Consider the following 27,609-nt stretch of genomic DNA (forward strand, 5'->3'; position numbering starts at 1 on the left):
ATCGGGTCTCGCTGTGTTGCCCAGGCTGGAGCACAGTGGCACAAGCACAGCTCACTGCAGCCCCAAACTCCTGAACTCAAGAGATGCTCTCACCTCAGTCCAAGTCCTCGCCGTGTTGCCCAGGCTTTTCTCAAACTCCCAGGCACAAGCAGTCTTCCTGCCCCAGCCTTTCAAAGCACTGGGGTTATAGGCATGAGCTGCTGTGCCCAGCCTACTTTAAAAAAAAATAAATAAATAAATAATTTTTTTTTTTTTTTTTTTTTGAGACGGAGTCTTGCTCTGTCACCCGGGCTGGAGTGCAGTGGCCGAATCTCAGCTCACTGCAAGCTCCGCCTCCCAGGTTTACGCCATTCTCCTGCCTCAGCCTCCCGAGTAGCTGGGACTACAGGCGCCCCACCTCGCCCGGCTAGTTTTTTGTATTTTTTAGTAGAGACGGGGTTTCACCGTGTTAGCCAGGATGGTCTCGATCTCCTGACCTCGTGATCCGCCCGTCTCGGCCTCCCAAAGTGCTGGGATTACAGGCTTGAGCCACCGCGCCCGGCCAATAAATACATATTTTTATCTGCTGTCATTGAAACACTTATTTCTTATACAAAATATATACGAAATTAAAGTGAAAGCAAAATACCCGTAGCCCCCACCTCTCAGGAAAAAAGTTTGTAGTTTGACCAACTTATTTTCAGGTTCTGCCCCCATGGCATTAATTTATTTCTTGAGTCGACATAGTTACGATCATAAGTACAATTTAGTTATCTGGTTTTTCCCCACTTTAATAGAGTAAGCATTTTCTCAAATTCTTGTAAACAGTATTTTACTGGCTAAGTAGTATCCAGTCGGGAGTATGAAACATGGTTGACTTAACCAGCTCTTTCTTTCAGATCATTCAGTTGTTTCCAAGACCTTATTAGCATAAAGAATGAATGTTGAGCATCTTTATATGTGAAAGCATTTCTATACCTGAGATTATTTCCTAATGTTAAATCGGCAACATTGTGATTACTAGTTCAAGGCACTGGTCATTTTCAAAGATGTTTGCAGTTTGGAACACATTGTCAGCGTACTTCCCTAAAAGATTGCACTGACGAAAAAATAGTGTAAACCTCTCTGTGTCATGAGACACCTGGAGGCGTGGTGAGGGTGGATTTGAGCACCAAGATGCTGGCGGGAGTAATAGCCGTTAGGAGACAAAGTCTCCCCCAAGGCAATGGCATTGCTGAGAAAGAATGAGGGGACCGGCCAGGAGCTGTGGCTCACGCTTGTAATCCCAGCACTTTGGGAGTCCGAGGAGGGTAGATCACTTGAGGGCAGGAGTTTGGGACGAGTGTGACAAACATAGCAAAACCCCATATGTACTAAAAATACAAAAATTACCCGGACGTGAGGGCGCAAGCCTGAAATCCCAGCTACTCGGCGGGCGGGGGGGTGATGAGGCAGGAGAATTGCTTGAACCTGGGAGGTAGAGGTTGCAGTGAGCCAAGATCATGCCAGTGTACTGCAGCCTGGGTGACAGAGTGAAACTCTGTCTTGGGGTAAAAAAATGAGGGGACCTTGCTTGAATGTGAAATGTGTAGGCTTGTGGCACATCATGAACTTCAGCCAGGCATGCCGAAGATGATGCCTTTTAGTTTAGGACCTCCAGAATTCCCTCTTGCCTTTCCCCCGTAGTCTGTACCTTGTAGCCATTTGCTTCAATGTCAGTATCCCCTACTGAATTGAGTTCTCTGAGCCCACAACGGCAGATATTAGCATTTTCATGTCCCTAGTTATTGTTTAAGGTCTATAAAATGGGGGGGGGGCGGGTGGTGAAGGGAAAGGGGACCGGGCATCGAGTGTGGCTTGCGCAAGGAACATGATCCTTGTCCCAGTGTGGCTGGGGCTGGCAGGGCTGGGCAGCAGGAGGGAGCGGCAGGAGGGGAGGGGACAAACCTCCCTGCCCTGGGTGAGGTAGAGTGGAGCCTGGGCAGGCAGTGGTGGAAGATTTGGGCCTCCATCGTGGCTCTGGTTTCACCACTGAGTGACCTGGAGCAAACCATCGCACTCTCTCCATGCTTCATTTTCCTCAGAAGGGTGCCAGCAGCGGCAATCTCTTTAAATGGAACATTGAACGATTGTTTTTAGGTCTATAGGTAAGAGGTACAATTTAAAGAAAAGGCAGGGTGATGAAATCAAACTCAGAGGACTCACAAGTAGCTCTCTTTGGAATGTTGGAAGCACAGTCCGTGGCCCACAGGGAGTGCTCAGTCTGTGTTAGCAATGGAGATGGGTGATAACAGCCACTCATCGGAGGGTACCTTTCTCACTGACCAGCTGGGAATAGTGTGTTTCTTTGGGTAGTCTCTGCCTCTCGACAGATGGAAACACCTTCTCCATTGACCCTGCCCCTGCGCTTGTCCTTTGGAAAACATCCTTGGCCTGGGCTTTTGGGGCTGGGAACACATTCCCCAGCCCTGCCCTCCTGAGCTCTCCTGCAGCTGCTGGAAGAAGCACCTGGAGGATGCCCAGCTGCACCCCACTCAGGTCCTTCCGGAATCTCGAGGCTAGATAACCCCAGTGTTAAGAGCATGTATGAGCTTCTGAGGGCTGCTGTGACACGTGACCACAACTGGTGGCTTGTAACAACAGGAATCTATTCTCTCCCAGTTCTGGAAGCCAAAAGTCCCAAATCAGGGTGTCTGTCGGGCCATGCTCCCTTCAAAGGCTCTGGGGAGAATCCTTCCGTGCCTCTTTAAGCTGCTGGTGGCTCCATGCCTTCCTCGTTTTGTGTCTGTGTCACGCCAAACTCTGCCTCTGTCTTCCTACAGTCTGCCTGTTCTTTGTGTTTTTTCTCTGTCTCTTCTAAGGTCACTTCTCATTGGATTTGGGAGCCCCCTGTGTAATCCAGGATGCTCTCCTCTCGATATCCCTAATTACGTCTGCAAATATCATTTTCTCAAATAAGGTCACATTCACAGGTTCCAGGAATTAAGATGTAGGTATATCTTTAGGGGGGCCACCATTCAACTCCTACAGGCCAGAGGTGGAGGTGTGCTCTCATGGGAAGACCAAAGGGTCCCCTCTGGGCACCCAAGTCACAGATATTTGGCCTGACCTGGCTCTAGAGCCTCTCTTCCTTCTTAGGAGAAACTGGGAGATTCAGAAAGTTCCCAGCGGGAGGTAGGGTTAGCCTGGCATTTGGTGCCCAGGATTGCCTGGGTGCTAGGGTGGTCTTCTCAGGCACACTCTGCTACCCAGATTTTCTGGAAGGATGGCACTTCTAGCTCACGCATGAGGTTGGTGCAGCCTGGAGTCAGATATCTCTCTTGGCTGCTTGTGTAAGCAGGTGAACTCAGTGGCAGTAATTGTAGCTGTGGTTGGATTTTTGTGGTAAAGGGGAATGGCTGTGGAAAACAGAAGCTGGGTAGCGCTTGAGAGAAATTTTGTGATCGTGTAGGATAGGCAAGGCTGAATTTCAGTTACCGGAATAGTTTTATAAACACTCCACGTACGTGAATGCCCACAGTATAATTCAAATGAGAAGCGAGGATTTGTCATTGTGGAGGTCAGGTATGGGTTATGTTTCAGGGTTAATAATCAAGCTAAAGTTAATTCCTGGCTTTAAAGCTACAGTTGATGAAGAAGTAATTTTGTGTGAGTTTTCCCTTTCTGCCTTGCTCCGGTCAAAGCTCTGTTCAGTTCTTTGGTGACAACTGACCTCTCTTCCTTCTCTATCTCTCCTCTCCCTTTGCTTTTCCTTATGCCACGCTCCTCCTCTTTCCTCTTCTCAAGACTCTTCAGGGCTATTGAACATACCACCAGGATTGTCCTGTTGATGTGAATGTGTTTCCACAGTGGTTTCAAAGTGGCTCGATCCAAAAGCTTAGGAGGTTTTTAGGGATGGGCCTTCCTGGACCACATTCTCCCCGCCCCACCCACGGGGAGGGTGCCAGGCGGATCTCTGGCTTGGTTCCAAGTGTGTCAACAGCCTGTTGCTTTCTAGTTCAACAACAGGGAATAATCTTGGGTAAATATGGCCGTTGGAAAAAAGCAAATATTTGTCTTGGCAGTTGTAGTCATTCAAGTATCTAGCCCCTCTTGTGTTCCTGAGGGAGCTATGCCAGAATGTATGGCATAAAATCCCACATCTGGTTAAGAAATACTGGTAGGAATAGATAAATAAAGGATGTTTGGAAGGCAGTGCTCTTTCTCCTTTCTTCTTTGTCTTTCTCTTTCTTTGTCCCACTCTCCCTATCTCCCTCACCTCTCTGAACAAGTCTGAATATTCTCTTTTCCCTAATTTTGGTTGCTTAAGCTAGTGTTTCTCAAGTTTAGCCTGTTGACATTTTGGGCCAGATCATTTTTTGTCGTACGGTGCTGTTCTTACCATCAGAGGATGTTTAGCAGCTGCGTCAGCCTCTACAAACTATGCCAGCAGCACTCGGCCCCAATGGCGGATACCAAAAATTTCCCCAGACAATGCTGAATGTCTCCTGTGTGGGAAAATTGCCCTTGGTTGAGAACCACTGGCTAAGCCAATCTTCTCCAAGGTGGTAAGCGTACTACTGGTGGCGTAGTGGAAGAAGCTTCCATGTACGGGGGGTGTGTGGTGTGTGTGTGTGTGTGTGTGTGTGTGTGTGTGTGTGTGTGTGTGTGTGTGTAGGAGTGGCAGTTGGGCTCCTTAAGGTCTCAGAGTAGGAGTGGCAGTTGGGCTCCTTAAGGTCTCAGAGCAGTGAAGGCAGCTGGTGATGATCAATCAACATGATAGGCCGTTCACTTTTAGAGCAGGTCTTAGCTATCTTCCTTTTCAGGCTTATTGCTCTTCCTCCAGTGGTTTTAAAATGCAGATGCCAGTTGCATTGAGGGTGCTCAGGAGATGAGCCTGACACTTGGCACCTTTTGGTTGCGTTATTCCTCAGCCAGGCAGCAAAGCATGACAGGAGTCTATTGCCCATCACTCCTGCGAGTCAGTCAAACTTATTTCATGTCATCTGGGGAGAAGGTGCCAAACTGGAATGTCAAGGTGACGTGCTCTTTGGGTAAATGTAGTTCCTGGACCTTCTCAAGCATGACTGCACTTTTTACAGCCAGCAGTCTTGCTTCTTTAGAAAACTTAATAGACTCTATCCCTATGGAACTGTCCATCTACCCTTAAAACCTTATATATTTTTATCATTTTTTAAAAACACACTTTCAGAGTTTTGAGCTTGTAGTAATGTCATACTGACACAATTAAGTTAAAAACAAGGTGCTTTACTTTCATGTGTTGCCTCCTGTTTTTAGCTAGTTATTGGGAATTGTAAACATCTGCAGGAATAGAAGGAACGGTAGGCTCCCACGCACCAGCTTGTCTCCAGTTTTCAATACATGAGCCATCTTGTTTTAACTAGAGTCCCCTTTCTCCATTCACTTGATTATTTTGACATAAATCCTCAACAACACATCATTTCATCTGTACATATTTGAGTATACACCTCTGAAGGGCTCTTTTCTTAAACACGATTATAATCCCCCCAAAGAAAGCAACCACCATTACACCTAAACATTCCTCAATATTAAACATTTGTTGCATTTGGTTGATATATCTCTTACATATCTTGTGGTCTACCCCGTAAAACCTTTTCATGTAATCAAAATCTTCAAGGGCAGGACAGACCTGGAAGTCATCTTTTGTGTCTTTGCGTCTGATAGGCGAGGGTGCAGAGCCTTGTGCCGGGCACCTGGCGGGAACATCGTAGATAACCTGCTTTTCCTCTAATTCCCTGTTATGCTCTTCTTTCCAGGTTCTCTGGCTTGACACTGGGCATAGCACTTTCTTAAGGGTAGTGCTCAGCTCGTGGGTGTCTTGAATTGCTTGACAGTTCCTCCCCCCATGCCTGCCCTTGGGTGGGCTGCTGTCATTGTCACCTCCTTTTTTTTTTTTGTAAGTCAGGGTCTTGCTCTATTGCTCAGGCTGGAGTACAGTGGCACAATCATGACTCACTGTAACCTCGACCTCCTGGGCTCAAGTGATCCTTTCACCTCAACCTCCTGAGTAGCTGGGACTACAGCTGTGTGCCACCACACCCAGCTAATTTTTTGTTTTTATTTTTTGTAAAGACAGGTTCTCACTCTGTTGCCCAGGCTGGTCTCGAACTCCAGGGCCCAAGCTATCCTCCCATCTTGGCCTCCCAAAGTGCTGGGATTACAGCCCAGCCTTTTTGTCCCCTTAGATGGAGCCTCTTAGATCTACTCTCTGTCAGACTTTTCTGTGCCAGTATCTGGCACCAGCCTGAGTTCTGGATGTACGTAAAAATGTACTAATGCTCGAAGCATTAGAGAGTAAACTGAGTCTGGATCGATGCTTCCTGACGCTTTCTTTGCAAGCCACCTTTGTGGCCCCTGCCTTTCCTTGCTGTTGCCCCTGCAGGCCTCTCTGGGGAGGTTGTGCCCCCTCCCATACCCCCACTGACCCTGGGTCTGGAGGCGGGATCTGTGAGCACCTGACCCCCTGTTGCATTTTGGAATCCCACGCTCTGTGGTTGTTCGCCACCCCCTCCTGCTGCGCTCTTCCTGTCTTGCCCCCATGGCTCCTCCCAGCCTTGTGCTGTACTCCCCTGGCCAAGGCCTGGCTGTCACCATGGAGCTGGTGCCCTGTTCATGGGCCTTCCCGGTTCCCATGCCTCTCTTCTCATAGCCAGTGGCTCCAGTGCCCCTGCAGGCCAACCCATAACAACTGAGCCCCCAAGCTGACCCTTACCTGTCTGTAAAAGCCTTCCCTTCCAATCAGCAACCGGTGTTTATAACTGCATCCTGAGCCAAGTGTGGTTTCCCCAGAAATGCTGCCCCCTTGACATGCTTCACCTTGATCACACCCCTCACCAGCTCTTTGACCTCCTCAGAACCTCCCTGAAGAAACTCCTCCTTGTCTTCTCACTCTGGCAGCCACCCCTGTCTTCACTTCCTTCTTTACCTGGCTCCACTGAGAGATCTGAGCCCTGGAGAATGCAGGTGTTGTGGCCTCCTCCCCCCTCCCACTGGCCCAGCCCTTGAATGCATCATTAGAGATGGGTGCCAGCTCATTTGAGGACCCTCTACCTTGGCTCAGCCCTCTTCCCACATTCATCCTTCTAGGGGCCCCAGTGAGCACACAGCTTCTTCAGGAAAAATGCAGCTCTTTACCCCTCCTCTTCAGCACCTGCTTTTCATAGAGAACCCTCCTCCTATCTTGCATGGATGATAGGGGTCCCATGGGGCCATGCACCCAGCTTCCCTTCTCTCTGCCTGGCCATGTTCCAGCCTGGGGGTGGAATAACCTGCCCATTTCCCATTTCTTCCAGGGTCTCCTTTCCCCAGCAATCCTCTTCCCTCCCTAGTCCATGGTTTCTGCCTTCCCTTTTGCTCTTTCCCTTCAGTCTACAAGTTGCCCAAATCCCTGAATTTCTTGCTTGCTTGCTTGCTTTCTTGCTTTCTTTCCAACAGAAGGAGCCCTCCCCAGAACCCTGAGAGGGATGCTTTATTATTCTTTTCTGTGGATGGGGACACAGTGGCTTAGTGGGGAAATAGCTGCCCAAGCTCACAACTATCTGATTAAAGTTGGAGGCAGGTTGGGAGCTCAGCCACCTGACGCCCTGCACGTGCCTTCAACTTTGGGTCAAAGGCGGGGAAAAAATGCAGCCCTTCCTGGGTGTCCTGTCTTTGGTGCGGGGTTAAGGAAGGAGCCTTGGGACCAAATGAAGTGACTGCCAGTGCAAGTCATTTGAGGCTTTAAGCTGCTTAACTCTCAACTCCTTGGTATTTTAGGTACCATCTGTCTTCCCATCTCAATTATGAATTCTCCAGGGACTGTCACTTCATTTTTCTTGTCTCTTGGGATGTTTTGTGCATAGTTGATGCTTAGTAATGGGCTTTTATTCATCTAGAAATTTTTTGCCTTTAACTTCAACCTGGAAGGCTTTTAAAAAACATGATTAGCTAGGTGCAGTGGCTTAGCCTGTAATTCCAGTGCTTTGGGAGGCTGAGGTGAGAGGATCACATGTGGCCCGCAGTTTAAGACCAGCCCAAGCAACATAGCTAGACCCCACCTCTTCAAAAATAAGGATGAAAAAATTAGCCAGGCATGGTGGTACATGCTTTTATAGCTCCAGGTACTCAGGAGACTAAGGTGGGAGGATTGCTTGAGCCCAGGTGTTTGAGGTTACAGTGAGCTGTGTCGCACCACTGAAGCCTGGGCAACAGGGCGAGACCCTGTCTCAAAAAAAAAAAAAAAAAAAAAAAAAAGACTCTTTCCTTGCGTGTGTGTAATGACTATAATGAATACTTGGTGTTTTTGCTTATTGCGGTATGATCATTCCAGACTTGAACTTTCGTTTGTATAAATTTTTCTATTTCTGAAATCAGGACCCATCAACAGTGTATTATATGTCACAGTGTGGTTTATAATTCATGGCATTTTATAATTGAAGAAATTTGGCATTTTAGTTGTAGATATAAAAATATAAGTGTTACAGATCCTAATCCTAGCTTTTTTCTGTCTAAAAATATAGAGTCTCAGCTCACTTTCTCTGTTTATCTTGCCACTCCCTACCTCCTACAAATGTAGAGGGAGATTGCCAAAAAAATGGAAATTCTGGTGGGTTGACTTAGATGAGTGCTTCTGAAATCATCTGAAAGTTTAATATCTGTTTCAGGGCTGGGCGCAGTAGCTCATGCCTGTAATTCTAACACTTTGGGAGGTTGAGGTGGGCAGATCGCTTGAGCCCAGGAGTTCCAGACCAGCCTGCGCAACATGATGAAACCTCATCTCCACCAAAAATTTAAAAATTGGTCCAGAATGGTGGCATGTGCCAGTAGTCCCAGCTACTTGGGAGGCTGAGGTGAGAGGTGGGAGGGTCGCTTGAGCCTCAGAGATTGAGCCTGTAGTGAGCCAAGATTGTGCCACAGCACTCCAGCATGAGTGGTAGAGCAAGACCCTATCTCCAAAAACAAACAAACAAACAAAAATATTTTCAGGCTGATAAACTTTTGCAAAATTCAATAAAAATGAAATATTTGAAAAAAAATACAAGCACATTTAAAAAAATCAGAATCAGTGTAAATCACTTTGTCCAATTGCTATATAGAATTTTCTAAGTGTTTACTCTCAATTTCTGTATTTACTGTGCACTAGTCACAAACTGGTGAAGGCAGACCACCTCTTGGTAGTGTGAACTAAATAATGGAGGTTTTACTTAATTCATCAATTTCCATGGAATCACTTAAAAAAAAAATTAGTCCAACTTCTTCTGTTCGCTGATGACCATTCAGAAAACACTTCTTGGAAGCACACTAGTGTCCACTGCCCTGCAGAGGTCAGGCATGAAGGTTTGTGTGACTTAGCTTCATCAATGTTCAAGCTATAGTTTAATTCCATGTTCATTACTTCATCCACTGAAAACCAGTGGAAAGCAAGTGAGTGGCTGTTCTCCAGGTGTATGGAACGTGCCCAACCCTCCCTGCCTTGTGGTAGAATCATGGATTTGAATATTTTCCCAATTACTTAGTGTGAAATTTCAGTATCCCAATTCATAACAGTCAGATGTAATTTTGTCTTATTCTGTTTATTTGTAAGGTTGAAAGTAGGAATTGGGAACTGCCTTTTAAAATAGCAATAGAATGTTTTGACTCTTGGTCTGCAGGGGTCTGTGGGGTGATTATGTGATATTTTATGCTCTAAGGTAGTGGTGATTGTCTTACTAGAACATGTAAATATTTAAATCTTAGTGAGAATTGGCAGGGAATATTCAAGGAAGTGTACAAAACAATTCAAAAATGAAGCCTGAGTTAATTTTTTTGTTTTAAAGTTATGTTCAAGATCACGCCATTGCACTCTAGCCTGAGTGACAGAGTGAGACTCCGTCTCAAAAAAATAAAAAATAAAAATAAAGCTGTGTTCAAATAATACTATTTATGGTGAGTTGATATGTAACATGTTTATGCATTTGTGAAAAGGAATTAGAATCTAGAGGAACACTGTCTACTATGAGGGGATAGCAGTGGACCCACTGTCTACTATGAGGGGATAGAATTGTACCCTCCCCAAAGGCCCCTGCCAGATGCATCGGTTGTTTTTTAGCAGGTGAGTTGTGTGGGGTAGACTGGCAATCTCATCCAAGGGGCAGGGAGGGAGCATGAGAATTGCTGGTACTTGCCCCATAAGGACAGAGACCCACAGAGACATGAGTAAGACATTGCTCTGTATTTTTTTTTTTTTTGCATTTTAAGACACTGGAGGGGAGAAAAGGGTAATGGAATGATTCCCCCCCACATAAAAGGGTAATATGGAGGAAATTTGTTCCTGGAGAAGACTTTGCTATATGAATATATATATTTATTCATTCTATTTTTGACAAAGAGCAAGTACGAGTTAAGTTACTCTCCGTAGAGGAGCTGATTCTGGAAATCCAAGGGAAACACTGAGAACATAAATGGAGTAGAAAGTCCTTGCTGTCCCATGAGAGCAGGGGCTCATGCAGGTGGGTGGAATAGGAGTCCTCATGTCCTGGTTTCTGCCCCAGGGAGTGAGGTCTGGGAGGGCAGGCGTGTCCTGCCCATGGTCACCTGGCCAGCTGTGTGCCACCAGGAATCAACTAAGGCCTGCTGTGTCTTTCCTGGGTCACCTTTGTCTTACTGTGTGCCATAGGGATCAGATAGAGTAAGATGGCTGTAACTTTAATGAGTAGAGAGTTTGTTTTCTAAGTGAAAGCAGCTTTGTTATGCTTCTTATTATTGAAAATACTACTTTGCTGGGCATGGTGGCTCATGCTTGTAATCCCCGCCCTTTGGGAGGCTGAGGTGGGCGGATCACCTGAGGTTGGGCATTGGAGACCAGCCTGACCAACATGGAGAAACCCCGTCTTTACTAATAATACAAAATTAGCCAGGTGTGGTGGTGCACACCTGTAATCCCAGCTACTCGGGAGGCTGAGGCAGGTGAATCACTTGAACCTGGGAGGCGGAGGTTGCGGTGAGCCGAGATAGTGCCATTGCACTCCAGCCTGGGCAACAAGAGCGAAACTCTGTCTAAAAAAAAAAAACAAAACCCAAAAAAACCACAAACAAACAAAAAACTACTTCTTAAAATACTTATATTTAAATATGATATGTGATACTTGCTTCAAAATAATCTCCAGTGAGTGCTGGGAAGGAATTAAATGGGGGTCTAGGATGAAATAATTTTGGCCATGAGTTGGTAATTGTTGAAGCTGAGTGATGAGTACATAGGGGTTCATGATGATATTTTCTTTGTTTTGTACATTTTTAACTTTTAAAATTTGGTTTTATTATACTTTAAGTTCTGGGATACTTGTGCACAACGTGCATGTTTGTTACATAGGTATATGTATGCCATGTTGGTTTGCTGCACCAATCAACTCGTCTTTTACATTAGGTATTTCTCCTAATGCTCCCCCTCCCCATGACAGGCCCCAGTGTGTGATGTTCCCCGGCCTGTGTCCATGTGTTCTCATTGTTCAACTCCCACCTATGAGTGAGAACATGTAGTGTTTGGTTTTCTGTCTTTGTGATAGTTTGCTGGGAATGATGGTTTCCAGCTTCATCCATGTCCCTACAAAGGACATGAACTCATCCTTTTTTATGGCTACATAGTATTCCCTGATATATATATGTACCACATTTTCTTAATCCAGTCTATCATTGATGGACATTTGGGTTGGTTCCAAGTCTTTGCTATTGTGAATAGTGCCGCAGTCAACATTGTATGTATTTAACTTTTTTTTTTTTGAGACGGAGTCTCGCTCTGCCGCCCAGGCTGGAGTGCAGTGGCCAGATCTCAGCTCACTGCAAGCTCCGCCTCCCGGGTTCACTCCATTCTCCTGCCTCAGCCACCCGAGTAGCTGGGACTACAGGCGCCCGCCACCTCGCCCGGCTAGTTTTTTGTATTTTTTAGTAGAGACGGGGTTTCACCGTGTCAGCCAGGATGGTCTCGATCTCCTGACCTCGTGATCCACCCGTCTCGGCCTCCCAAAGTGCTGGGATTACAGGCTTGAGCCACCGCGCCCGGCCGTATTTAACTTTTTTAAAAGAAAATTTTAAACACGTATATAGTACATGACGTGGTAAATAAGTTATAAAATCTCATCACCCAAAGAGAACCAGAACCACCAGGAACTGGAAAACATTATTTAATACCATTGAGCATGGTGTCTTACGCCTGTAATCTCAACACTTTAGAAGGCTGAGGCGGACATATCACCTGGGGTCAGGAGTTCGAGACCAGCCTGGCCAACGTGGTGAAACCCTGTCTCTACTAAAAATACAAAAATTAACCAGGTGTTGTGGCGCATGACTGTAATCCCTGCATGACTGTAATCCCTGCTTCTCGGGAGGCTGAGGCAGGAGAATCACTTGAACCCGGGAGGTGGAGGTTGCAGTGAGCGAGATTGTGCCACTGCACTCCAGCCTGGGTGACAGAGCAAGACTCCGTCTCAAAACAAACAAACAAAAAACCCCATCTCCTGCATATTCCACTTCATGAAAATGCTTTAAAGAAATACAGGAACGGTGTGAATCCCCATCCTGCTCACAGAGATTTGATTCCAGGTAGCGAGCTGAGAGGCCGCGTGTCGGGAGGGAGAGAAGGTCAGCATTTATTGCAGGTGTGCTGTGCTTGTGTGTCCCTTGCATCAGCTGGTGAGGGAGGCCCTGGCATCGGCCTTTTACAGAGGAGTGGAGTGAGGCATGGAAGGCTTACTGCGTCAGGGAGCAAGGATGCCCCGGCCCTGGGTGACCTGGTGCCAGGCTCGGTGCTGGGCACTTGAATATTCCTTCTCTGTGTAGTCTTAGCAGCCTATGTTGTGGATTGGTTGTTAGAAAGAATACAACATGATAGAATGAGTTGCCATTTTATGCAGAGAAACCTACAAAACCCATGAACATTTAGAGAAATGCAAGAGTAGGAGGAACCACAGGGGAAAGAGCGTCTTAGAAAATGGGGGCCTTGGTTTGACAGCTCAGGGCCAGGAGGAGGGAAACAAGGCTGAGGAGAATTAATTTTTACAATATACTGAGAAGAAGAAGTACAGTTTGTTAGGAGGGGTTTGGGTTTTGAATGAGAGGTGCCATAGCGAATATGCAAAAAATCGCTGGCCATGTGAGGGAAGAGAAGAGGAATTTAGCTTTTGGAGAAATACATCAGGTGGCAGTTTTATGAAAACGAGCCTTCACATGGTGAGAGAGAGCAGCGCAGAAAAATCACTTTGGAAAGATGAATTTTGAGGGTTACAATAGCTGCTAATCAGGGCCAAGTGGTGACAGGTTTTCTTTATGGAAAGTGAGTATTCCTGATTTGCACATTATGTATACCTGAGTATCTAATTCAGTCTTGATTAGCTGAATCCTCTCAAATGACCTCGTGTTCTTGTTTGTGATACTTATCTTAGGTTGCTGGGGGCTGAGAAGACTCACAGTACACTTTGATTGTTTCTTCCTGTTGCATTTATGTTGTGGTGTGTTGGCTCATGGCATCAGGCAGCCAGGCTTTGTGGGCTGGAGGATGGAGCCAGTGTGAGTATTCATAGAAACGTGTCCCCTGAAGAGGATGCCCCTCCTTTTCCTAGCGACAGACCTGAGATACTTCATTACAGATGGCAGAGTTTCCACTGGTAAGGAAAATCAGGTGAGATTCACCACTTGAGGAAGTCACGTTCTCGCTCTGTGTGTCCTTCAGCTGGATCGTGTCACTGTGGAAGCAGTTCCTGAGGTGATGAGCATGGAGGAATAGCCCTCCAGCTAATGGTCAGGGTGGCAGTGAAAATAAAAATGGAGGAGGATGCACCTTCCCAGGGTCAGTTCTAGCAGCGTGGAGTCTTGTGTGCGCAGCCCCTGTTCAACCGGAGTGCTCTGATACAGTGAAAGGATCTCTACCTGGCCAGGAGGATCCCAGACCCTCCATGTCTGTTTCCCCACGCCAAGCCAACGTGTGTCACTCTACATCTCTCCCAGGCCCTGGCCTGCAGTGGTGAGAGTCCCCATAGGGAGTTCCTTGGCTTCAGTGTCTGGGTGGCATCTGTAGCACCACACCTCTTTCTCTCTGTATTTTAAAAAATATTTTGTTTATTTTTTAACAGACTTTATTTTTTCAGAGGAGTTTTGGGTTTACAACAAAATTAAGTGGGAAGTACAGAGAGCTCCTTTATATCTATGGCACCCATAGTTTCCCCATTACCAACATCCCACGCCAGGGTAGTGCATTTGTTATAATTGATGAACCTATATTGACACATCATTGTCACCTAAAGACCATAGTTTACCTTAGGGTTCCCCTCCCCTCCCCTCCCTTCCTCCCCAGGGTCTTACTCTTGCTCAGACTAGAGTACAGGGCGAGATTAGGCACACTGCAGCCTTAACCTCTGAGGCTCAAATGATCCTCCTACCTCAGCCTTGTGAGTAGCTGGTACCACAGGCACATACCTCCACACCTGGCTAATTTTTGTATTTTTGGTAGAGGTGGGGTTTTGCCATGTTGCCCAGGCTGGTTTCTGACTCCTGAGTTCAAGTGATCTGCCTATCTTTGCCTCCCAAAGGGTTGGGATTATAGGCATGCACCACTGCGCCTGGCCAGGGTTTATTCTTGGTGTTGCACATTCTTTTGGTTTGGAAAAATGTAGAATGATACTTTGTAGTATCATGCAGAGTAGTTTCACTGCCCAAAAAATCGTTAGTGCTGCCTATTCTTTCCTCCCTTCTGCCCACCCCCTGACCCCTGGCAACCATTGATTGATTGATTGATTTTTTGAGACAGAGTTTCAGTCTTGTTGCCTAGGCTGGAGTGCAGTGGCACGATCTCGGCTCTCTGCAACCTCCACCTCCCAGGTTCAAGTGATTCTCTTGCCTCAGCCTCCCAGGTAGCTGGGATTACAGGCACCCACCACCATGCCTGGCTAATTTTTGTATTTTTAGTAGAGACCGGGTTTCACCATGTTGTCCAGGATGGTCTCCTAACTCCTCACCTCACGTGATCCACCAAGCCTTGGCCTCCTAAAGTGCTGGGATTACAGGTGTGAGCCACTGCGCCTGGCCCAACCACTGATCTTTTTACTGTCTCCCTAGCGTTGCCTTTTCCAGAATGTCATGGAGTTGGAATTGTGTAGTATGTAGCCTTTTCAGATTGGCTTCTTCTGTTAGTAATGTGGATTTAATTTCCGCCATGTCTTTTCATGGCTTGATAGCACTTTTCTTTTTAGCACTGAATAGTATTCCATTGTATACATGTACCTTCTTGCTCTTTTTACTGGAACCTCTCATTCTGTTTTCCCAAAAGAAAAACTCAAGTAGTTGATGAATAATACTTACCTATGGTGTTGATCAGCTTCTACTGTTGGTATGCTGTGTGACTTTGTGCTCTTTTAAAGGCTACCAAATTGGAATGAATGAGTGAGAGTAATAGACACATGCTCTTAGGGTTCAGGGATGAGGGAATAGCATACAGAGGGGAATCTTTTTGTTTCATTCTCTAATTGTTATAGCATGAAAGCCTTTGTTTGCTTTGGAGCTGGGAAAGAAGGCATAAATATAAAACAGCGTATCTCCCTAGCTGACAATAGACCAAAGAGGAGAGAAGTTTATTCACAGACCCCAGGTTTGTAGTAAAAGGGTGAATAGTGGTCCGGGTATGGTGGCTTATGCCTGTCATCCCAGCAGTTTGGGAGGCCAAGGCAGGTGGATCACCTGAGATTAGGAGTTCGAGACCAGCTTGGTTAACATGGCAAAACCCCGTCTCTACTAAAAATGCAAAAATTAGCCGGGCGTGGTGGTATGCGCCTGTAGTCCCAGCTACTCGGGAGGCTGAGGCAGGAGAATCATTTGAACCTGGGAGATGGAGGTTGCAGTGAGCCAAGATTGTGCCACTGCACTCCAGCTTGGGCAACAAGAGTGAAACTCCGTCTAATAAAAAAAAAAAAAAAAAAAAAGAAAAGAAAGAAAAAAGAAAAAAGTGTGAATGGTGGGCTAATCACTGCGACTGAGAGAGGAAAAGGAGGGCTTAAACTGGAACCTTGAAGTCCCAGGGAGGGTGATCATAGAATCAGCCAGCCATAACTTCAGTGGATGTGTGTACACGTGCACGCACGCGCGCACACACACACACACCTGACCCATTCCTGACCCTGCTGCTGTACCTCAGCTTCTTGAGGTCCCCTGTGCCTGCCCCAGTTTCTTGGAGTCACTATTTTTCAGTCATTCATTGAGCACTTAATGTGTATAAGAAACTGTGCTCTGAGCTGAGGATAAAAATATGGGAGAAGTCATAGTTCTTGCCCTGTAAGAGCTCATAGTCTGTGGAGAAATACAGACATGTAAATATATTATTTCAACAAACTTTTGGAAGTACAGAAATTGAGATGTGGTCAATGAAGTCTCCTTGGAGCAGGTGGAACTTGATGGACAGCTAGATTGAATGGGGGTGTGGGGAGGCCATTGTAGACATGTAAGAGTGGGCATCAAAGCCCTCTTAGGGGAAAATGGCTCAGAGGGCAGGGGACATGAGGCGCACTGGCTCAGTGGTGGTGGAGCAGACTCCCAAGGCAGGCCAGGCAGGAGGTGAGGAAGTGGGTGTCTGCAGCCTGGGAACTTGGCCTTGAGTTTGTAGGGACTGGGGACCCGACCCCAGTGACTGTGTTAACCTGGTTTAACCTGTTGGAAGGAAGCTGGCAAGCAGGTGGGCCTGGGAAGGCTGCTACAGTAGATCAGAGTATAGTCCAACCAGAAGTTGAGGATTGCCAGTAGGAAAACCCTGGCCATTAACTGCTTTGTGTAAGGAATTGAGGGTGGGGAAGGGTTTAATTAATTTAATTTGCTGAATGACCAAAGAAGAGTTAGACACTTTATCCCTGCTCTTTCCTCCCCTGCCTCCTTAAAAAAAAAAAAAAAATTGTTTCAAATTTTTCTAAAATGCATTGCCAGACTTTGTTATAATGGAGTTTAGCAAAAACAGTTAAGTTTGTAGTTGTCCATTTGAAGGTGTTATAACATCTCAGGGTTATTTTAAACATTATGTTCAGAATATTAAGTGTAATTTAATAATATAGGATATTTCTTGATACCTATATTCCATGACCAGTTGCTTTTTCAGGAATTCAGTGTTAAAAGCTTATTTTTGTAGAGTTGCCTTTTTCTGAAAAATGAATGCGTTTCTTTTTCCTTCCCCCAAAGGAGACCCTCTGTGTGGCTCTGGCTAATTGAAATTCCTAGGCATTTGAATGTCAGTTAATTAAACTTCTATTGAAAACAATTGGCTATAATAATATACTGAATATCGTAGTTGGTCTAGAGACAGAAAGTTTCTTCTAACCCAGAAGTTATAAAGAAGTATACTCTTTTCTCCTGTCTCCTTTATTTGGGGGGAGGGTGGGATTACAAAAGATGGGAGACTATGCTGGGAAAAAAATGGGGGAATAAACTTCTTTCAGAAAAGAGAAATAAAAAATGATTTTATAGTGAGCATTTCAAAATCAATTTAAAATATAAAAGTGCATAGTGTATATTTTGGCAAGTTCATAAAATGCGGTAGTAATAGCATGTTTAGGAGCAGCTTATTTATTCATTCTTAGACTCATGCAGTCAAATATTTGTGGGGTATCCTGGTACCCAGCACTGTTCAAGGGCTGGGGATGTGGCTCTGTACCAAGGAGAGTTCTTGTTTTCATGGAGTTTCCATTCTAGTTACACGTATTACTAATTTATTTTTATTATAACTGTTTTTAAAATTTTAAGGGGGGGGGTCAGTGAATTAGAGAACCATAAAGAATTCATGACATCTCTGGTTTTTTTTTGTTGTGAAAAGCTCATAAAGATAGTGTGAATTAAAGCAGTACAAGGAGACCTTTTCTCTTGCCCTCCTAGTAAGCATATATTTTACGCTACTTTGAGTTGATATTGTTGGCACCATTACCTGATTACTTATGTGAATTGTGCTTAATCATTTAATTGTGAATGTAGTGGTACAAAATGAACTTTCAGCAATTATTTACATAAAAGAACTAATTATAACATTATTTTCCAAAGTATTGCGTGGGACACTTGTCCCAAGACGTAGACCACAAAAATAAAGGAAATCTGTGCACACTTAAGGTTAGAGCTCCTTACTCAAAATCAACATGAGCATGTAAAAACATCCAGAATATTCTGCATTGGAGAAACTCCTCAATTTTGTTTAAACCAGCATTTCCCCCCTTTATACTGAGAATCTTTTTTGCATGTGACACTTTTTACCTCCTAGTTCGCTGGAATGCTGTTTTTAGAGCAATACAAAAGGATTTCTGGGGCTTTTCTGCTAGGGCTCACTCTTCTCTTTGTCCTGCAAAAGGGCAAGGTAGCATATTGTCATCTCTGAGGTCCTTGGGTGTTGACGCTGTCTACTTGCTCTTCACTGAGTTTCCTTTGACCCTGGCCCAACCCCCAGCCTCAAGCTGGAAAGTCAGTGCAGGGAAGCCATGAGCAGAGCATTGGGCATCTCCCCTTGGAGTCTCGGATATCTTCTGACTCTAATCACTGGGCTACACTTCGAATTATAGCATTCTCAAGACTTCAGCAAAAACAAGGAAGTCCTTGGCAAGTGGTGGAAGTTGGGAAATTTTGTTTTCAAAATTTTTCCTCAGCTCTTCCCATGTCTGTGTACGGCTGCCAGAGAACTTTTGGTTTATTTGTTTGCTGCTTGGATTTTATGATTTTGACTCATTAGTAATAAAATATACCAAAAATTAGTGATCGCTTCAAGCCAAGAGTAATGCTTGTTCATCCTCAGCCAAATCTATTGGATTTTCTCTGCTTTACCTGGTGTTATGTTATAAAAACACTTTTTTTTTAAACTTTGGAGAGCAAAAACACTTGGGCTGGGGCCCATATGAGCCCATATTCTGATTTTTACACACATGCAGTTGATGTCAGGGCAAAGCCTGAGTGTGGTGTCGCCCTGTTCCCTCCCTTTTAATGGAATTTGATGAGAAATGGGTTCTTGGCTGCATGGGTCTAAAGCGCATAGTTAGGGTTCAGCTGCATACATCCTGCACACTCCACATCCCCTTCAACTTACACCCACACTCCTGTGGGGATTAAGCCAAGTAAAATGAGGAAAACCAGTCTATAAAACTCTCATGGTGAAAAACTGCCAGGTGTTGTCTCCATCAGATTACTTAATATGTGTCTTTTTTCTTTAATGCTGTTGAGATGATAATATTAGGTGTATCATTTACCAAACACTTACTGGATTCCAGACACCATGCCCATCTCTCATTTCATCCTCACAACAGTCAAAATAGCTAACTAAGTATGAGTATGATCATTTCTGCTCTTAGGATGAGCAACCGTGGACTCTGAGAGGTGTATTTAAGCTTCCCTGAGCAAGTAGGAAGGGTCTGGGATACAGGAGCAGAGTTAAGGCCTGCCTTAATGCCCTGCTGTTGGTGACTGGCATTTTAGGTAGTAGCTTTTGCTGACTTTTGTTCACATCTTTCTGTGCTTCTCAGAATAATCCAGAAAAGGCGCATAATGGGAGCTGCTAAATGATTTATCGTATGTTACTCTGGAGAAGGTTACTTTAAAGCAAGTTTCCTTTAAATAGCAAGCTCCTGGTCCTTTGAAATAAGCTCCTATTTACTTGGATGTATCTTATCCATGTTGATAATATGCATTTTAAACAGGTAGGTGTGCTTCCATGGAGACATGTTCTGTCTCAGCGTTCTCTAGGGACCTTGTTATGATCAGGCAATGAACGAGTTTCTAGCGTGAGCTGTTTCCATCGCACCCCCTGAGCTGGAGCTCAAGGGAGCTCACTGACTATTGAGCATTGCTGATTGCATCAGATATAATATCTCCTTTAATCCTCACGGCTGCCCTTGGCATTATTACAGAAGAGGAAACTGAGGTACAGAGAGGTTAAGGCACACCCAGCCGGATGACTAGTAAATGATCCAACCAGGATTGGACACCTTCCTCTTAACTGCTGTGCTGTTGCTTTCCCTAAATGCAACGTTTTGTCTCATAAATCCTCATGCATCTCCATCGCAAATGTGGACTTGTTTAACACTAAAGGGGGTCAGATCAGAGAGGCCAGCAGTTCACATTGGGTGGCCCGTGTGTTGGGGGTGGGGTGGGGGGTGTATTGCGCTTTGGAGTCACAGATACTTAATCTATGTTAAGTCTCATGACTGCTCATCTCTGAAATTGGAGAGTGGTTCTTGTCCTTTGTCTAACTTCTAGGAAAATTGTGTGGGGAAGAAGAAGCTGCCAGCAGATGAAGGGGGTTAATTAGATTTGTACTTTATATCCAACATACCTATAAAAAGATTTGTGCATCTACAAGGAGTTATGACTTTTTAGCCAAGTTTATAATTATGCCATTATGAAGATACATGTATTACATGGGACTCCTGAACTTTTACAAATAAAGGAAAATGAGAAGAATAAATTTGTTTGCTGGAGATAAAGTAAACATTTTGGGCCCATTATGGGGATACATTTCTGTATTTTATAATCTCCATAGAAAAATTTATTTCATATATAAATATAACCCAATAAAAATAAATCTGTGAAGTGGTTACACATAATGGAAAGTATTTTAACCACAAGGAACGGCCCATCTGTACAATTAGTCTCCTTTGTTTTTATTCTTCTTCAGAAAATCTCTTCATCAATTCCCTTGTTAGTCAGGAATGAATCTACCTGCCTCTTGAAATAGTTTTTTGCCTGTTTTCATAGCAGCTTTGAGGTTCTTCAGTTACTTTAGCTGTGGTACATAAACATTAGTTGAACTTGTGTGGTAAATCTTCACTCATATGACTACAGGATTATTCTGTTTTCAGATGGTGTGCAATGATTGAGAAGATGAAATGGAAAGGAAAAAGAAGCACTGCATTAGATGGGATTCTGTTGGTTACAGTAACACACTCACTCTATCTAGCGTAAGTGAAAGGGAGATTTATAACAGGGCTATAGACTATCTTAGGGACCCAAAGGCAGGGGTGACATGGCCCTCGGGAATGAATGGGAGCTGATTCGAGGAAGGTTAACTCTCTACCCAGTGTTCACTAAGAGCACATGTGTGCACGAATGTCAGTAAAGTCAGGGAGGAAAAATTGATAGAGAAGGAGAGTGAACATTGATGTTGTATATTCCTTAACTTCAACGTGAGATTTTAAAAGTTAAGTAGCTCCATTGTATTTAGAAAAATAATGATTGTTCATTTTATGAAATTCAAACAGCATAAGAAGTAAAAATCATCTAACATTTTGATAACCAGAATCATAACTATTTTGATAAACATCCTTCTAGACATCTCTCTGGACATCCAAGAATACACACACTCAAATGAATCATACTACATGTGGTCATTTACCTATTCACTCAGAAGTATATAATGGATATCTTTTCATATCAGTAAATATAGATCTCCAAAATTGTTTTCAATGTCTATGTGGCTCACTCAGCATGCCTCATATCTGTGGGCCTTTAGGGGCATTTATCCTCCTCCCTTCATAATTACAAACAAGGCCATGTGTATCCATCTCTCTTCTTCCCTAATTATCTACCTTGAGTGAATTCTTAGAAGTACGATTACTGGATCAAAGGGCATGCCAACTTATATGCTGACATAATCTCCCAGGTGGCTACAGAATGACGTTTCCAATTTATATTCCCTTCATGAAACTGCCCATATCATTGGCTATTTGTTGTTGGTCTTTGTCATCTTTACCAGTCTGATAGGTACAAATAAGGTCTCCATTTTCTTACATTACTTTTTTTTTTTTTTTTTTTTGAGACGGAGTCTCGCTCTGCCACCCAGGCTGGAGTGTAGTGGCGCGATCTCAGTTTACTGCAAGCTCCACCTCCTGGGTTCATGCTATTCTCCTGCCTCAGCCTCCCAAGTAGCTGGGACTACAGGCGCCCGCCACCACGCCCGGCTAATTTTTTGTATTTTTAGTAGAGATGGGGTTTCAGTGTGTTAGCTGGTCTCGATATCCTGACCTCATGATCCGCCAGCCTTGGCCTCCCAAAAGTACTGGGATTACAGGCGTGAGCCACTGCGTCTGGCCTAAAATTACATATTTTTATTGTTAGTATAGTTGTTATATTTTCGTATGTTTCTTGCTGTTATATTTTTTAAGACTCTTATGAAAAATTTAATTTTCTTTATCCATTTTGAAGGGAGTATTAATTTTCTTGTTTATTTTTAAGACTATCTTAGTCTGTTTTTGTTACTATAAAGAAATACGGGTGCAGTGGCTCACGTGTGTAATCCCAGCACTTTGGGAGAACGAGGTGGATGGATCACCTGAGGTCAGGAGTTCGAGACCAACCTGGCCAACATAGTAAAACCCCGTCTCTACTAAAAATACAAAAATTAGCTGGGTGTGGTGATGGACGCCTGTAACCCTAGCTACTCAGGAGGCTGAAGCAGGAGAATTGCTTGAACCTGTGAGGCAGAGGTTACAGTGAGCTGAGATTGTGCAATTGCATTCCAGCCTGGGCAATAAGAGGGAGACTCTGTCTTAAAAAAAATATATATATATTTGTATATATATGATATAAATATATATATATATATCATATATATACATGAGATAGGAAAGGCCTTTTTAAGAATGACACCACAATATGGAAGTATAAAGGACTGCGACATGTAGCTAGTAACAATTTTTTTAATCTAAAATTTTTGAATGGCAAAAAGAGAACAGAAATTTTAAAAACGATACTTTTGTCAAAAAATAAAATAAGGCCGGGTGTGGTGGCTCACGCCTGTAGTCCCAGCACTTTGGGAGGCCGAGGCGGGCGGATCACAAGGTCAGGAGATGGAGACCATCCTGGCGAACACAGTGAAACCCCGTCTCTACTGAAAATACAAAAAAATTAGCCAGGTGTGGTGGCGGGCGCCTGTAGTCCCAGCTTCTAGGGAGGCTGAGGCAGGAGAATGGCGTGAACCTGGGAGGCGATGGAGCTTGCAGTGAGCAGAGATCGCGCCGCTGCACTCCAGCCTGGGCGACAGAGCGAGACTCCGTCTCAAAAAAAATAAATAAATAAAATAAAATAAAATAAAATAAGGAACCTTTTATTTTGAGTTTGTTCCATAGGTAGGGAGAGAGAGATGTAGAGTTTTCTTCTCTTAAATGCTAACGAACACCGTTTGTTAACTAGTCTGCCGTACACCCAGATTTGATTGCACGTACTTGGGACTGTTTCATATGAATCCTTCGTTCTGTATCTGGATGTTTATTCTGTTTCGTAGATACGTGTGCATGTTCTCACGCAGGCGCCTGTTCGTTAACTGTGGCTAGGCCATTTTGTTGATTTCTACAATTGCTTATAGCGCTTCTCTGCTTCAAATTGGGTTTCCACAGAGCAAGTTCCCAGTGCCTTAGAGAACCAGGAGCCACATGGGAACAGCAAAATCAAGAAGGGACCACTTCACAGATGTGTTAGAGGAACTAAATAGGAAAAAAAAGAAGACAAGAGCGCCTCGTGTAAACTAATTTTAAAAAGAAGCAGAGTGCAGTGCCTGAGATTTTTGTTTCCGACCTTGAGGGAGGTGGATGTGTCTGTATTTGGTTTATGTTTAAATTCAAAGCCATTAAAGCATTCCTACCACAAGAAGAAAATGTGTTTTGTCTCTTTGCCAGCAGTAACATGATTTTGGTCTTCAAAATAAGTGTCTTGGGACCTGAATTCCCTGTGGGTAAAGAAAATTCCCATCCCACGTGTTGTGGCGGAAATTCATTGTTTCCTGAGTTATTTCCTTTCATGCTTAGTGTGGGGGAAATGACCAGATGTATAGATTGAGATTCTTTTTCAAAAACATTACTTGATTCTGATGATTTTTATTATTATTTTAGGTGCTGCAGGAGGCTTCTCACATGCTTCAGGATATATTCAGGGAAATCCACTCTTAATAGAAACTGAGAATTTAAGGTAAGTCCTTTAGCAAAGATACTTTATTCTCATCAATTGGCCAACCCCCTGCATTGGTATAGTTTTATAAAATGTTAAAACTGCTGTCTGTTATGCTGTCTCATTTGATCTTCCTGTGGTTTTGCGAGGCAGGTGTATAGAGTGCCCGGTCCTAATATTCCCATTCCTGTCTGATTTTTCCTCGTGGTACTTTGGTGAGGTGATGATAGGGGCCTAGAGGAGGAGCTGAGTAGCGGTTTTTTTTTTTTTTAAATCATATTGGACCTTATAGTGTGAATTCTCATTCATTCACCCTGGTTTGCTTCATAAATCTTCTCTTAGGGTGGTTTGAGGGGGTAAGTGCTGGGTAAGGAATTAATGCAGAAACTTCTAGTGGTCTTTTTGTCTTTTTTTTTTTAACTTTTATTTTAAGTTCGGGGTACACATGCAGGTTTGTTTCGTAGGTAAACTTGTGTCATGGGAGTTCGTTGTACAGATTATTTCATCACCCAGCTATTAAGTCTAGTGTCCATTAGTTATTTTTCCTGATCCTCTCCCTCTTCCCACCCTCCACGCCCCATTAGGCCCCAGTGTGTGTTGTTCTTCTCTCTTCCCCTTTGTTTCTGTGTGTTCTCATCATTTAGCTCACATTTATAAGTGAGAATATGCAGTATTTGGTTTTCTGCATTAGTTTGCTGAGAATAATGGCCTCCAGCCCCATCCGTGTTCCTGCAAAGGATATGATCTTGTTCTTTTTTATGGCTGCATCGTATTCCATGGTGTATATGTACCACATTTTCTTTATCTAGTCTGTCATTGATATCTCCGGTAGTCTTTGAACTGAAACTGGCTGGTAGTTCCTGGAGCCCTCCATGGTTGGGAAACAATTGTCTAGCATGAGATAAAGTAAACTTTGGTTGTAGATTGTTGTTTTCCTTCTTTGGTTGTCCTGGGAGAGTTGTATGATCCCAAGTAGTGTGTATGAAGTATCCTGGGCAGAGACACAGGGTTCTTCTGCCAGTCTTAGTTGATGCTCTTACTCAGAAGCTGTATCGTGGCACACCCCAGATGTATCAGTTCTGTTCCTGACCAGCTGCAGAACTTGGGACAGGTTAGTTAATCTTGGTGTCCTTCTCTTCAGGTGTAAATTGGCCTAACCTGGTCATGTCTATACTTTCAAATTTTGTGGAATAGGAAAAACGATTTCAGGACCTATTTCTAATTTTTTTTGGCTGTATATAAAGAAAGTTGATGATTAAAGCTGGATAAGTAATGAGGGTTCACTATATATTTACATACTGTTCTTTGTATTTTGTGTGTGGAATTTTTAATAATCAAAGGTTTATTTTTACAAAATAATTAGTACCATCTACTAACATAATTTCGCTGAAGAGAAAATAATACTAAAAGAATAGGATTATTCCTAAATTTGTCCTTAGATTGTACATATTTGGCATTATGAAAGTGCTGTTTATTTCCTATGTCTTCCTTGTTTTTCTGTAGTGCAGTGACTAGCAGCGATAGACTAACCAAAATTGGTCTGAGAACTGGTGTTTGGGAAATACTGGGGCACATGACTGCTGAGGGCCCTTCTGTCTCTAAGACTGTATCATTCCTCTGAAGCAGGAGAGAAAGCTACTTTACTTGTACATTGCCTGTTTCCAGAAAATGCTGTGATCGCTAGCATGGTCAGAGGGCCAAACAGAAGGGATTCTGTTGGGAACCTTGAGTAAAAATGGCCCATTTATGAGAACATCCAGTTTAGCTTTGAGTCACACCATGGTCAAGGTAAAGACAACAATGGACAGTTTTAAGTAACCTGATGGAAGTGTGCAGACTCCTTCCTTTCAACCATTGTGAGGCAGCCTCTGGCCAGGTGTGATCTGACAGATATGTATCTGCCTGGGATGTGGGGATGCTGAGAGCCAGGGGTGAGGCGAGTGGAATACCAGACTCCAAAGAGACCAGTGCACACCTTGGGTGTGAGAAGCTCCAGGCTGGGTGTGGAGGTCGAGGGCACAGCCCAGAGTTCTGAGCTGATGACAATCAGGTGTGCTCAGGATGGAGCAGAGCTTGCCTGCCCAGAGGACCATCTGAGAATCCAGGGGTGGACATTGTCCTTTGAGGACCCACAGAGGGTGCTGAGTGGTCTGATCTGGCTGAAAGACCTGGGGCACAGTGGACAGGAAACACATCAGATCGAAGCCTTTCCCAAGACTTCAGATCTGGAAGGAGTGTTCCAGGTGGATTCTTAAGCCGTCATCTGTGGGAAATGGAAAACTGCTTTCTGTTTACTTCTCCTTGGGGTATTGGGGATATGTGTGAGGATGAGGGTGGGAGGAAGACAGAGGGAATAAAGGACTGAATTATTTAGCACAGCAAAATAATGTGGAGAAGAGCGGCAATACCTATTCCAAGAAGCCTGCACAATCCTAGCTGCTTCTGAGAGTCCTGAGAAGTTACGTGTGCTCTGCGTTGATTGGAATATGGTGGTTCAGTCCTTTGGAACTCTCCCTTAGTCATTTCTGGCTTTCATTTGTCTTAACATTCTGATTTTCTGGGAAACCTAAATGAAATTTGACAGACTTACCTAGTTGTTTTCTGTTCTGTCAACTGTTGGTTTACTGCCTAATTGGTATGCTTCACATGGGTTTCCTCTACCCGGGAATATTTATTCTCTTTCCTTTTTGGGAATAAGCTGTATTGAACAACAACAGAAACATTTGTCTTAAATGTATAGGAATATGAGGGTTACCTGAAGTCCTAACATGTCTGAAAGTATATAAAGTCATGAGTAAATGCCAGCAGGAGCTTTTATTTTGACATGAACCAGAGGAAGGAGAATTGCTTTCAGTGATCTGGACCAGTCCAAGTCTGAATAAAAGTTAATGAATGAACAATGTAACCAATCAGTCATGTTCTTGAGCCTTTCATAAGGCTAAGACATTCTGGATGAGATCTTGTAGAGATGAGCAATTGAGAATTTGAGACTGCCACGCTTTGCAGGAATAAACATGATGCTTTAAAGAGTTACATGCATGCACGGATGTGTGTGCATGTGAGAAAAGAGAGATTGATAGATGGGGTGGGGGAATGATAAATGATTTTTTTAGCATTTTATGTAATGACTTGTGATATATTCTGAATTTGAGATTAAATGCAATATTCTGACCTTACCTCTGTGTTCCCTGAAGGCTTGTAAGAAAAATATTTTAAAATCTATTTTCAATGAAAACTACTGTTTTTGGCTCTCAGGGAATTTTTAGTTCCCACTGCTGTTTAGGGAGAATTGTTGAATCTGTGAAATTCAAAGGAGGATCTTTGCAGCTCTTTGTCATTCTGTACCAGTCACTTAAGGGCTCTGATGTCAGTGAAGAGAAGTTGGTCTATGCTTCCTTTACTTCATTAAAAATGTAACCTGTTATGCACTTTTGTCTTCCTGCCACCCTCCATTAGCTGATTCTTTAGATTATGCTTCTTGATGACTGCAGGCATCACTTGCTCTCCCACCTACAGGCTCCCTGAGTGACTGAGAATCCTCCTTGGCACTGTCAATCAAGATTCCTGGACCTAGGCTGGGCTCCTCACTCTGCTGTTTGTGCTTAGTAAATGTTTCAGAACAACAATAACAATTTCCAGGCTAGGCCAGATGCGGTGGCTCATGCCTGTAATCCCAGCACTTTGGGAGGCCGAGGTGGGCGGATCACCTTAGGTCAGGAGTTC

The 27,609-nt window shown here is 44.0% G+C and overlaps 1 protein-coding gene across 14 annotated transcripts in view; it reads left to right on the top strand.

Moving 5' to 3' along the window:
* The window catches only part of TLN2 (talin 2), a 455,280-nt gene that overhangs the window by 180,895 nt on the left and 246,776 nt on the right, over positions 1-27,609 (top strand). For all 14 annotated transcript variants that reach the window (XM_077939528.1, XM_015142407.3, XM_077939524.1 and 11 more), the window contains one exon: positions 23,832-23,907. The gene's annotated coding sequence lies outside the window, so the exon portion shown is untranslated. The remainder of the gene's footprint in view (positions 1-23,831; positions 23,908-27,609) is intronic.

The sequence above is a fragment of the Macaca mulatta genome, chromosome 7 (assembly GCF_049350105.2).
Source record: "Macaca mulatta isolate MMU2019108-1 chromosome 7, T2T-MMU8v2.0, whole genome shotgun sequence".
In the NCBI taxonomy this organism is placed as follows: domain Eukaryota; kingdom Metazoa; phylum Chordata; class Mammalia; order Primates; family Cercopithecidae; genus Macaca; species Macaca mulatta.